General features: G+C 34.7%; 1 long non-coding RNA gene across 2 annotated transcripts in view; it reads right to left on the bottom strand.

Annotated features, from left to right (window-relative positions):
- The window catches only part of LOC103101252 (uncharacterized), a 205,521-nt gene extending 198,752 nt beyond the window's left edge, over positions 1–6,769 (bottom strand). For both annotated transcript variants that reach the window (XR_008912898.1, XR_468853.2), the window contains exon 1: positions 6,379–6,769. This is a non-coding gene — a long non-coding RNA (uncharacterized LOC103101252). The remainder of the gene's footprint in view (positions 1–6,378) is intronic.
- Between the last annotated feature and the right edge of the window lie 7,171 nt (positions 6,770–13,940).

Genomic DNA, 13,940 nt, shown 5'->3' with positions numbered 1-13,940 from the left:
TAGGAATCTATCTGCCGAGACAAACAAAGGAACTATATGAACACAACTACAAAACACTCTCCACACAATTAAAACTAGATCTAAATAATTGGAAAAGCATTGATTGCTCATGGGTAGGATGATCTAACATAAAAAATGACAATCCTACCCAAATAAATTTACTTATTTAGTGCCATACCCATTGAACTACCAAAAAACTTCTTTACTGAATTAGAAAAAACCGTAACTAAGTTCCTTTGGAAGAACAAAAGATCAAGAATATCCAGAGAAATCATGAAAAAAAAATGTGAAGGAAGGAGGACTTGCAGTCCCAGATCTCAAGTATACTATAAAGCAGTGGTCATCAAAACAATTTGGTATTGGCTAAGAGACAGAAAGAAGGATCAATAGAATAGACTTGTGGTAAATTACCTCAGTGAGACAGTCTATGACAAGCCCAAAGATCTCAGTTTTGGGGACAAAAATCCACTACTTGATAAAAATTGCTGGGAAAATTGGAAGACAGTGTGGGAGAGATTAGGTTTAGATCAACACCTCATACCCTACATCAAGATAAACTCAGAATGGGTGAATGAAGTGAACATAAAGAAGGAAACTATAAGTAAATTAGGTGAACACAGAATAGTATACTTCTCAGACCTTTGGGAAAGGAAAGATTTTAAAAACAAACATGATTTAAAAAGAGTCACAAAATGTGAAATAAATAATTTTGATTACATTAAATTAAAAAGTTTTATACAAACAAAACCAATGTAACCAAAATTAGAAGGGAAGCAACAAATTTATAAAAAATCTTCATAACAAATACCTCTGAGAAAGGTCTAATTACTCAAATTTATAGAGCTAAACCAATTCTACAAAAAATCAAGTCATTCTCCAATTGATAAATGGGCAATGGACATGAATAGGCAATTTTCATTTAACAAAATCAAAATTATTAATAAGCACATAAAAAAGTGTTCTAAATGTCTTATAATCAGAAAGAAGCAAATCGAAACAATTCTGAGGTATCACCTCACACCTAGCAGATTGGCTAACATGACGGCAGCGTAAAGTAATGAATGCTGGAGGTGATGTGGCAAAATCAGGACATTAATTCATTGCTGGTGGAGTTGTGAATTGATCCAACCATTCTGGAGGGCAATCTGGAACTACACCCAAAGGGCACAAAAAGACTGTCTTTGACCCAGGCATAGTACTGTTGGGTTTGTACCCCATAGTGATAATAAGGAAAAGACATGTACAATAATATTCATGGCTGTGCTCTTTGTTGTGGAAAAAATTGGAAAATGAGGGGATGCCCTTCAATTGGGGAATGGCTGAACAAATTCTGGTATATGTTGGTGATAGAATACTATTTTGCTGAAAGGAATAATGAACTGGAGGAATTCCATGTGAACTGGATTGACCTCCAGGAATTGATGCAGAGTGAAAGGAGCAGAACCAGGAGAATATTGTACAAGAGACAGATATACTGTGTTACAACTGAATGTAATGGACTTCTCCATTAGTGGCAATGCAGTGATCCTGAACAACTTGCAGGAATCTATGAGAAAAAATACTATCTACATTCAGAGGAAAAATTGTGGGAGTAGAAACAGAGAAGAAAAAACAACTGCTTGATTACATGAGTCGAGGGGATATGGTTGGGGATGTAGAATCTAAATGAATATTCTAATGCAAACACCAACAACATGGAAATAGTTTCTGATCAAGGACACAAGCAATACCCAATGAAATTGCACGTTGGCTGAGGGAAGGGTGGGTAGAGGGGAGGAAGGAAAATAATGTGATTATTGTAACCAATGAATAATGTTCTAAATTGACTAAATAACTTAATTTTTTAAAAAAGAAAGAATAAAGTAGGAAATCAGATAGCATAGGGTAAGATGTCTAGCCTAAGGTCTAAGTATTTTGCGCCAACCCCTGTCTCAACCCAGCCAGGGGGATTTAGTCCTTAGCAAGAGAGGCCTGGGCTCAGAGCTAAGGAACTGGTGATGCAGGGAGCCTCTCTCAACAGGATAAGTCTCTACTGAGGCTAATCTCTTCAGAAAATCCAGGAAAGGAGTCAGTTCTTTCACTCACCACGTGTCAACCCAAAGGGAGAGTTTTAAGAACAGTCTCACCAGGAACAGGATCACAGGTCTATTCAGCAGATTCTTCACCAACCTCCACCTCAAACTCAGAACTCAGAAGTCAATGTTCTTCCAGGAAGTTGCAATTCCCTTTTAAAGACACTTTCTTTTGCATCACTTCATGTGCTTTCATCCACTTTTTACTTGGACAAATCATAGTATAAAACTTTGCTTAGGACTGCCCAGAGGGCAGTCAGTCAATTCTGATTAGTCACCCACTATTGCACATGGGGGTCACAGACCTCTCCCACTCAATGATTAAGTGGGGTGTTTACACTTTTGGTGATTAAATCTAAAAATGGGCAGGGGAATTAATTTAATCTTCACAATCATGGGAGAGTTAATTAATTTCATTTTCACAATCAGGGGAGAGTTAAATTTAATATTTATATATTTTCTTCATTCAGGTAAAGTCAAGGATCCCAGTATTTAAATTTAATTTCATAGAGAGGTCATCTTGTAACAGTAGAATTAGATGACTGCTGTATCCATATTTGTATATCTGAACTGGTTTTCACCTCTGCCCCCTTTCCGCTGCCCTATAACTTTCTCCTGAATGAAAGTAGCATATTTTCAGTGGATTTCTGGGAATTTTCTATCATTCACTGGTACCCAATATTAACATTGCCTTTCCCTCAAAAGCAATTTCTTCCATATTTACTTTCATTAAGGATTTTTAATGAGAACAAAATTTAAAATTTTTCTCTACATATATATGTATATATGCATGTATATATCATGAATTTATTTGTGCATGTATAAATATAAACATAAAATGTATAATCAAAGTCTCTTTTAGAAAAGAGTTGGCAGAGAAGACTCCAGATATTTACTCATCATTCTATGTCATATATAAATAAATATCTCTATAGTCTCCTCTACCCACTATTTTCCAAGGGAGATTTTGATTCCAATAAAGAGGGAAAACAATAAATTGATGTCAGAGACTTGATTCTTTACTGTATTAAGAGAAAGAATGCCAAAAGAAAAATATATCTATCTGCCCCCTTAAACGTTGAGAGTCTTCGAGTAGTTTTCTGGTTCAAGCTGAGCTCCTAAATTTTAATTCCTTTAATAAGAATGGGGTCTCTCAATATATGTACACACACAGACACACCTACGGTGCAGTGGAATACCAGGTCTGGAGGCAGTAATGCTCGAGTTCAAATCTGGTCTCAGATATTTTATAGCTGTGTGATCCTGGGCAAATCACTTAACTCTGTTAGACTCAGTTTCCTCATCTAAAAACAATGAGTTAGAGAAGAAAAAGGCAAACTACTTCAGTATCTTTGCCAGAAAAATCACAAAAGGGATCGCAAAGAGTCAGAAATAAATGAAAATGACTAAACAACAAGTATTGTACAATGTAAGCTCTGTAAGGACAGGTATTAGTTTACATATTAGTACATGGTTTAGAGATCTTGAATTCATCCCAGAGCTAAATGCTGCCTAAACCAGTTAAAAATGAAGTTGCAAATTGTTAATAAAATTAATAAAAATACAATAAATCATGGATAATATTACATTTTCAAATTAAGTCAAAATGTAGGCTAAAGGGCTCCTTTTGAATGGATGAGTGGAGCCTATTAATATTTGCATTTGGCACTATTAGGGTACCAGATAGAGTCAGAATGACTTGGATTCAAGTTCTTCATCTGACATACACTGGACAGAATTATGACCAAATCACCTAACCTTTCAGGTCCTCAGGCAATATACAAATGTATAAGTTTTAGATTATTTGCTGTTAGGCAGTATAGAGAGAGTTCCCTATGCTAATGAAATTACAAGGAAGGCCTAGACAAATCCTCTGGGTTTAACACAATACTCAACACATTTTTAGTTTTTAATACATGCTTGTTGAATTGAATTACAGTAGAATGGATAATTTAAATGAACAAGCATTTAGGAAATACCAGTTATCCAGAATAAGAATGCTCAACCCCCTTCAGTTCATTTCATTATATCAAGCACTGGGCATATAAAGACAAAAGTGAAAAAAATGGCTATCCTCATGGAATTCACATGTACAATACACATTAAAAATGATCAAGAATAACTTGGTATATGGGAGAAGGCTCTAGTAGCCAAGGAGACTAAGAGAAATCCCATTATAGAAGTAGGTGCTCAAAGAGGCAGAGGTGAGAAAGGATTTTAATTCCAAGCCTAGAGACCGTGAGCTCCAAGTCTCCTTGACAAGAAAACAATTCCTTTTGCAAGGATTAATAGATATTTTCCTAGGTCCCTTCAATCTCTAAGTCTCTGATTGTATGAACAACTCCTTAAAAGATATTCTATACTTCAGTCAAATTGGACAATTTTCTGTTTCCTAAACATAGCTTGGATTTCCCTTCTTTGTACCAATGATCTTGCTATTTTATTAACTCTAAATCAACCCACAAACTTGACTTGTTAGAATGCTACATATCCTTCACAGTCCATCTGAAATGGTATATTCTATATTATTCATGAAAAAATTCCCAGTTTCCCAAAGGGTTGTGATCTCCACTTTGATGACCAAGAGCACTTTCTTTGCATTTTCTAAATAGTCCTTCATTCTTCTACCTTTTATGATGCCTATTTGAGAATTTGTCCTATTCCTCTACTCAACAGTACTTTTGTCAAAGGAAGGGACTTGTCTTTCTGTCTTCTCACACAGTGCTTTGTACATGATACTCATTCAAAACAATTTTAATTGAATTGAACTTTAGCAAGTATTTTTCCAGTCGTCTCATTTCTTTTCAGAACTACAGTCTTAAATTTCCAATTAAAGTCTATTTTGGAAATGGCTGTCATTTTCCATAGACTTCTGAAACTATCTAAAGTTTGAGGGAAAGATTTTTTTTCTCCTGAAATCTTTATCTTTAAAAATGCATCGGTGAAAGATGGGCCAATAAGATTATTAACATGTGAAAGACAATGCCAAGTAGTAATCAGGCTTAGATTCCAATAAGCTTAGTACCCTTAAAGGACAGAATTCTCCTTTATAGAACTATGTTAGCTTACAATTCATGAAAAATTCAGTTGGATTATAGCTTGGTTTACAAGAAAGTATACTGACTGTGTTAGTTAGTCTAAGTTCAAGTCTCTGTTCTATTTCTTATTAACCCATGATACCTTGGAGAAATCACTTCAAGTCTCTGAGTCTCTTTTTCCTCATTGGTGAATGAGGTTTGGGGTTTGGGTTTAATGACCTCAAAGTTTTATTCTAGCTTTAAATCTATGATCCAATGGTGATTGCACCCTGCTTCCCTAATGTACTAGTCAATTAACCATTAAAAATAATTTCTTTTTGGATACTTGGTAAAGTCATGGTAAAGCAATTAATTTGTAATATTTTCTGGGTACATTCACTCTGCCTATCATCAGCTTGGTTTTAATTTTCTTTTTGGGAGGGGTAGGGGAGCCTGGAGGCATAGATGTCAGATTCCTAGCCAGCTTGAAAAGAAAAACAACAAATGAACATACCAGCTCAGACCAAAGCCAAGTTGGCCTCTGGCCCCATCCCTTCCACTACTCAATGATTCTATTGGTGATCATCACCCTGAGATCTTAGGGAGGGGAAATAATGCTTCTGATGCTGTCCTACCTCCCCCAACTCCTGTCCAGAACCAGGGGAGAGGTATTGTGCTTAGCATGTGGTAAGGTAGGGAATGAAAAGGCCATGCACTCCTCCTCAGACATTCTGTGACTAACAGGTGTGGGACAACTTCACCCCTCCCCTTTGATTCTATTCTCTAGATAGAAGTAGAATGCAGAGGAGGAGGGCTCCTCTTCTGACCAGAAGTACCCAACAGACATTACTGAAATTCATGTCACTTTGAACTTCACCCTAGAGCAATATGTTCACTTGACCCTTCCCAGAAATAGTTATATAGGTTGTAATTCCAGGGAACTAGAGGAACCTGCTCTTTTTGAATAAGGACAGCTTCTCTTTGTGACTCAAAATCTTCCATTGGGTGGTCTTTGTTTCCTTCCTTTGAAAATATCATAGGATTGGCCATTTGGATGAGAATGGCCCTTGAGGTCATCTCAAACCCTCAAATATAGCAATTCTTAATTTTTATTAATTTCAGGTCACTTGTACTTTCCTAATTCAATGAATTATTCTTATTAATCATATGTTAAGCTTCACTATTTCAAGTCATATTTTAACCCTCAGGCAAACAGAACTTTCTTCTTGGGTTGATCCCTTTGGCTCAGATAAACCTCTTGTTTCTACCCCTGTACATGCTTTACTCACCTGGTTCCTGAATTGGGGCATCAGAGGGAGAAAAATGTCAGACTCAGTCTTCTATCTTTCTTAGGCTTGTTCTCTAAATTTGTGTCCTGGACTTCAGTTTCTTCCAATTCTCACACAAAAAATCCATCTTCTATGAAAAGCCTTTCCTACTCCTCCCCAGTGCTGGTCCCTTCCCTCTACTGATTATGTGCCCTTTACCCAAATATTATTAGTATGTAGTTTACATTTTGTCTCCTGATGTAGACTGTGAGTGGCTTGAGAGCAGACCTTCTTCGTATGCTCATGCTTAGCACCTGACCTGACTGGAAGTTGCTTTGTAAGTGTCCATTGACTGATTGAACTTCATACCTCCCCCTCATGTCCTACAGGGGTCCAGATGACCGACCAATTTTGTGAGTCTGGTCCCTTGTTCTTGTCAAATAAGATACAATTTTAAATTTGTTAGTTTTCCTAGACCTCCCCTGTTTTCTGTTTAACCCAAGCTGAATGGAAGTTTTCAATGTAAAAATGCCTTGAGATTTACCAAATAAGGAAAAACAGCATTTTTCCACTTCTTTGTTCTAACTTTCTCCTTACTTTTCAAATTAGCTTTATAAGAGAAATTCCAGAAAATAAGGAGTCCCAGGGGTTGGTCAGTGCAAATACACCAAACTATGTCCAACTTTTAAAGGTTATACAAAGTTTGTTCAGAGGTTTGGTAATCAAAGTGCTTCCCGCCCCCCACCATAGAAACAATGTTCTAAATCAAGGTCAGATTTCTAGGCCAGTGCCCAAAGACTGACTTAATTAGCTGAAATACTAGCTTTTTCCCATAAAACTGTTGAAAACAATGCTGTAGAGCTACCTTTTCTTTTGCCAACATTAATAAAATGTATTTAAAATATGATGATACTTAAAATAGCTATATAACTACTTTGTCCTTAGTGTAATTTATGTCCCTCAACGTTAGCCAAAATGGTAGAGCTTAGACCTTCCTTTGGACCAGAATCATGGCTTAACTTCGGAATTATACTTTTTACTGGAGAGGGAGCAGAGGAATAGCATGGGGGAAGATCCTGATCCAATAAGAAGAGAACCATATCCATCAGGAGAAGGTATCCAAATGGCCAGTAATCTGAGGAGGGCCCTCTAGTTTCTATCCTCATGCAACCAGGAAAGACAAAATGTTGCCGTTTCTATCTATAGGATTACCTGTAGGAATGATGCCAGGGTGAAGATTGCAGGAAATGAGAGAAATAGAAACTGGAAATTTGTACAAGGTAGCATCATGATGGGGCAGTAGAAGGAAAATACGGAGAGGGAGAAGAAATGAAAGGTCATTCCAGCAGAGAGATATTTTTAGAACTTGTGCTATTGTTTATAAACCAGAAAAGTGAGCGTTACAGAGGACTTTAAAGGTGATTTAACCAGATCACTTTACTTACTAGATGAAAAATCTGGGGCCCCAAGAAATACAGTCTCTTGAAATTGTACAAATTGTAAGTGGGTGGATACCAGACTACAAGTCTAGTGTTCCCTCCACTAGATCACAGGACCTCCAATTGTCACAACACCTAGCCACCATCAAGGAGTCCAAACCAAGAGACCCAGGTGAAACATATTCTTGAAAAAAAGAAAGAAATGTCAGATAAGATTAGCAGAACCCTGTCAGTAAAAGACCATGGCACATAGAAGAAGTAAGACATCCTCTTTCTGGATTATAAAGCCATCTATATAAACTGGCCCTTTGCCACCTTTATAGTCTTCTTACAATTTATATCACCCCAAATAGTCTGTTCACAGAGTGACACTGGTCTCCTTACATTTTCCTCATGTAACATTCCATTTCTGAACCCCCTACATTTTCACTGATTGTCCCCGTTGTCTGGAATTCTTTCCTACTTTATTTCTGCCTCAACTAAGTAAGTCAATACAAAGGAGAGGAAAATCATAAGCCTTTGCTGAATTGAGTCCCTGAGACCTCTAAAAAATATTGGTTTTGGTAAAATCCTCAATAACTTCTTAGTGGTAAAAGTCTCTTTAAATTCCCTTTAGAGCCAGTGCCTTAATTCTGTTGATCTCAAATTTATCCTGTTTAAATATTAAAGAGGTGATTACATGTTGTCTCTCCCTTTAGACTGGGGGTTCTTTGAGAGAAAATATTATCTTTTGACTTTCTTTATAACCCTCCTGTTTAAGTGTCTGCTACATAGTAGGTGCTTCAGACTAACCCGAGAATGGAGATGGATAAATGCCCTAATTTTAGAAAGGGAAGAGAAAAGTGATTTCAAATTAAAGGCCAATGATCTTGACTTCTATGCTTCTAGATATTATCGAAAGCATAGAAAAGCCCATTTTCTACCAGATATGATGGACTAGCAATTTATGTGATAAATAAGTAAAGATAAAAGAGATCATTAAAGAGATAATTTGTGAAGAGCTAGAAGGTGAAGTAGTGATAAAGTAGAAGGTAACGTAAATTATAAAGATCCAGCCCGGCTTCACACAAACACATACATAATAAACAAAAACAAATTATTCTCATATCTTTTTCATTTCTTTACTTTTACAGGATAGTCTAAACTAGTAGATGAAGAAAATGATAAATATTATTTGTCCCAATTTTTATCAAAGCTTTTGGTAAAGAATCTTGTACTATTGAGAAAAAGATGGAGAAACATGGATCGGATGGTTCTAAAACTAGAGGAATTAAAAACAGTTGGATTGCTGGACTTAAAGAGTAGTTGTTAATAGTTAAAAGGCAATATGGAAGCATGAGTATCCTATAGGGATATGTGCTTGTCCGTTTTTATTGATCAGTTTTTTCACTGATTTAGGTAAACATAGATGGCTTGCCCAACAAATTTCCAGACTGTAAAAAGTTGAAAAGAATAACTACTAAAAAAGTTGGTAGATTCAGGATCTGGACAGCCTAGAACATTTGGTAAGATGCGTTAAGAATTTGATAAGACTGAATATAAATACTTGACTATAAAAAAATTACAGGTATAATATTTGGAAGACCAGTTACATAGCAATTGTGAAGGAAAAGCTCTGGGACTTTTAGTGAACCACCAGCTTTATATGAGGAAGCAACTCAAAGTTTGGGGCCAAAATATCTTGGGTTATATTAAAAGAGACCTAGCTTCCAGGAATTGGGAGATGATAGCCTTATTGTTCTCTGTCTACATTAGAACTCATCTGGAGCATCACACTCACTTAAGGCACTGCAGTGTAAGAAGGACATCAATAAGCTAGAGAATGACCAGAAGGAGCACCCAGAATGGTGAAAGGTCTTGAATTCATCTCATATAAGGATCACTTAAAGAAAAGAGAAATGTTTATCCTTAAGAACGGAAGATTCAGGGGAGACCCTTTAGCTGCTTTCAAATATTTATAATGTTACATGTGGAATACTAAATCAGCTTGTTTTTTAACCCTTGAGGTCAGAGGTCAGAAATATAGAACTTGCAAATGTAGGCTTAATGTCAGGAAAATTGCCTCACATTTATAGTGTCTAATAGGTTGTCTTTAAAAACAGAGGTCATCAAGCAGAGGCTAAAAAACCTCTTGTAAGTTATGTTATGGTAGGAATTCTGCTTCTGTTATCAGTTAGGCTAGGTGGCCTCTAAGGTCCATCGTAGCTCTCAGGTTCTGGGATCTAAGGAGGTCTAGATCAGCCACATGTATTTTCTAATAAACACAGCAGCCTATTTCATTTTCTTTTTTAAGCTATTTTTCTAGGAGTTAAATCATTTTAAAGCTTCAAATCAGTAAGCATTTTAAATAAACTGAGGAATATAATCAAATATTAGGGCAAATGAACTCTGGGAGACATTTTGATCATTTCTTGGGGAACATTTACAGCAAAACTAGATATTATCAAAAGCATAGAAAAGTCCATTTTCTACCAGATATGATAGATTAGCAATTTATGTGAAAAATAAGTAAAGATCAAATTCTGTTTGTATATATCCAATGAATTGTATATCTCTCAAACAAAGAAATATTACAGAACATAACTGTCTCTGCCAGGGTTGAAAGTCCTATAAATGAGAAGAATACCAATAATATTGTTGAAAATGCTTTTCAAAATGGAATTTAAAAAAAACGCCAAATGCCAGGGGAGAATGGCTATATAGGAATTACCCAGTATTTTTTGCTGAGGTTGCAGTTGTCTTTTAATTCTGATTTTATTTGATGGAGTTCAGATAAAGATGATCCTAGGACAAGTCACTATCCTGTTTTTATTCTTTTACATTTAATCTTCAGGAAACTAGTGCATGTACTGATTAATTTTAGTTATTCCCCCAACCTCTAAATTTTGAAGTTCTTCATTCAGACTCCTGAAGATTGAATGTATAATATGGCATTATATATTTTACAGGTTCTTTTTTCAGTAAAGATTTTATTTTACCAATTATGTATAATTAATTACAAGTTTACATATAAGTTTTCTGAAGTTATATGATCCCAAACTCTCACTTCCTTCTTTCTCTCTCACTTCCTAGAGCTGCCAAATTTGGTTTGGTTATACATGCTTTATCATGAAAACAATATTTCCCTATTGTTTACTTTTATGAGAATAATCATATAAAACCAAAACTCTAAAATTAAAACCCATAAAGTAAAAAATCACAAGCTTTGATCTAGATTCCAATTTCAACAGTTCTTCTCGTGGTAGATACCATTCTTTGTTAAAATTACCTCAGAATTGTCTTGGATCATTATAATGCTGAGAGTAGCTAAGTCTTTTGCAGTTGATCATTTCACAATAAGGCTGTCATTTTGTACAAAGCTCTCCTAGTTCTGCTTATTTCACTCTGTATCAGTTCATTTATATCTTTCCAGTACTTCCTGAAAAATTCCTGTTCATCATTTCTTACAGCACAATAGTATCCCTTCACTATCTCATAATACAATTTGCTCAGACATTCCTAAATTGATGATCAATTCCTCAATTTCCAATCCATTGCCACCACAAAAAAAGCTGCTAAAGATATTTTTTTGCAAGTATGTACTTCCCTACTCCTTTTTTTTTTTTAATATCCTTGAGTTAAAGACATAGTAGTGGTATTACCGGATCAAATAGTATGCACTGTTTTATAGTCCTTTGGGGTTATATGACAATAAAGGAAAGTGATAAATGTTGGAGAGGATGTGGCAAAATTAGGACACTAATGCATTGTTGGTGGAATTGTGAACACAGTCAACCATTCTGAAAGCCAACTTGGAACTATATGGTTGAATGAGTACACAATTCCACCAAATCTTCAATCTTGGTTACATTGGTTTTGTTTGCAAATAACCTTTTTTAATTTAATGTAGTCAAAATTATTCATTCTATATTCTATAAGGTTCTCTTTCTCTTGCTTGGTCATGAATTCTTCCCTTCTCCATAGATCTGACAGTTAAACTATTCTATGTTCCCTTAATTTGCTTACAGTATCAGTCTTTATCTCTAAACCATACACCTAATTTATCTTAGACCAATTTCTGCTATACTGTTTTTTAGTTTTCCCAGAAGTTTTTGTCAGACATTTGGGTTTATCAAACACTAGATGATTAAAGTAATTTACCTCTTATCTATTCCATTGATCCACCATTGCATTTCTTAACCAATAACAGATGGCTTCGATGATTACCACTTTATAGTACAGTTTGAGATCTGAACCACTAGGCCACCATCCTTCACATTTTTTTTCATTAATTCCCTTGCTATTTTTTATCTTTTGTTTTCCAAATGAATTTTATTAGATTTTTTCTAATTCTATAAAATGTTTTTTTGGTAGTTTGATTAGTATGATACTGAATAAGTAAACCATTTTTGGTTGGATTGTCATTTTTTTTATATTAGATCAGCCTACTCATGAGTAATTAATGGTTTTACAATTGTTTAGATCTAACTTAATTCATGTGAAAAGTGTTTTGTAATTGTATTCATAAAATTCCTGGGTTTGTCTTGGCAAAGAGATTCCCAAGTATTTTATATTGCCTAAAGTTATTTTAGATGGAATTTTTCTTTCTGTCTCTTGCTGCTGGACTTTGTGGGTAAAATAGATATACTGATGATTTATGTGGGTTTATTTTGTAACTTGTAACTTTGCTAAAGTTATTAATTATTTCAACTAGCTTTTCAGATAATTCTCTAAGATTTTCTAAGTATGCTATCATATCATCCACAAAGAAGTTATAGTTTATTTTCCTCATTGCCTTTTTTAATTCCTTCAATTGCTTTTATTCCTTTCTTATTACTAAAGCTAAGATTTCTAATACAGTATTAAGTAAAAGTGGTGATAATGGTCTTTGCTTCACTCCTGATCTTACTGGGTTTAGAAGTTCTTAAATTTGGTTTGTTGAGGGTTTTTTGTTTGTTTGTTTGTTTTGAATCAGCATCAGGTTTGGAAAAAAAGGGTAATACTTTTGCCTATGAAAATGTAGTTTAAGTAGTAGGAATTTGTTTAATTTTCAAGGATATTTTGTGCTTTCTACATGTTAGTATGGGCATTTTTTGATGAAGTATAATGAACTTTTGATTTATAACTCATCACTTTTAAATATATTTCTAGATGCTCAGGAAGTACTAAATATTTATATTTTATTCTTGTATTTGCAGTTTCTATCTTTTCCTTGAATAAAGTGGATTATTTTATAAGTAATGATTTTCTATGCATAATATTTCTGTAATTTCTTTTAATGTCATTCTTGTCTTTTGTTGCTGTCATAAAACACTAAACATCATTTCTATAAAATTATCTTCAAGATTCAGTCTTTTGTTTGACACTTCTTTAATAGGACAAATTAATGATTGAGTTAATCTATATGGTGCCTCTGTAGACCTTTCTCATTCCAAACATGAATTTACATTATTTCAAAGGGTCCCTCCAAAATAATGCATTTTACAAATACATTGGATTTACCTAATTTCACTCTTTACTATTCCTCTGTGAAATGATATCTGCTTCCTATGGCAGTTCTCTAAGTTTTTAACTTCTTTGACTAAAAAAAGTTATCAGTCCTCTTCCTCCTTTTTTTCTAAACCCTTACCTTCCATCTTGGAGTCAATACTGTGTATTGAACCTAGGACCTCCTGTCTCTAGGACTGGTTCTCAATCTACTTAGCCACCCAGCTGCTACCCTCTTTCTACTTCTTGATGAATAAATATTGGCCCCTTTTTAGCTGCTTCTACAGATAGCCCCTGAATTTTTTAAAAATAAAAATAAAAATTATCAAATTTTATTTGGATCATTTCTTAATCTTCTCTTCACCTATCATGCATCCCTTGGTGGTTTATTAATGCCTATAGGTCCATTCTCAGAATAAGTTTTCTGAACGCAAATAAAACATCATACAAATGTTTTTAAAGAAAACCAAATGTCTTAGAATGTAATTATCTTTTTATCAAAAGTTTGCAGGAAGTTAAGAATCATTAGTTTTAGAGTCTTTCTATATCCACTGTAAGTTATTTCAATATTTCAAAAGCATACATTAAGGAGGTTATTGCATAGGCTTTAATTGCTCAAAATATATTCTTTCCATTGAAGTTTAACTTCAAAATTACAGTAAATGTCTAATTATCTGC

This window comes from Monodelphis domestica, chromosome 6 (genome assembly GCF_027887165.1).
Source record: "Monodelphis domestica isolate mMonDom1 chromosome 6, mMonDom1.pri, whole genome shotgun sequence".
In the NCBI taxonomy this organism is placed as follows: domain Eukaryota; kingdom Metazoa; phylum Chordata; class Mammalia; order Didelphimorphia; family Didelphidae; genus Monodelphis; species Monodelphis domestica.
This window is presented reverse-complemented; position numbering and strand designations above follow the sequence as displayed.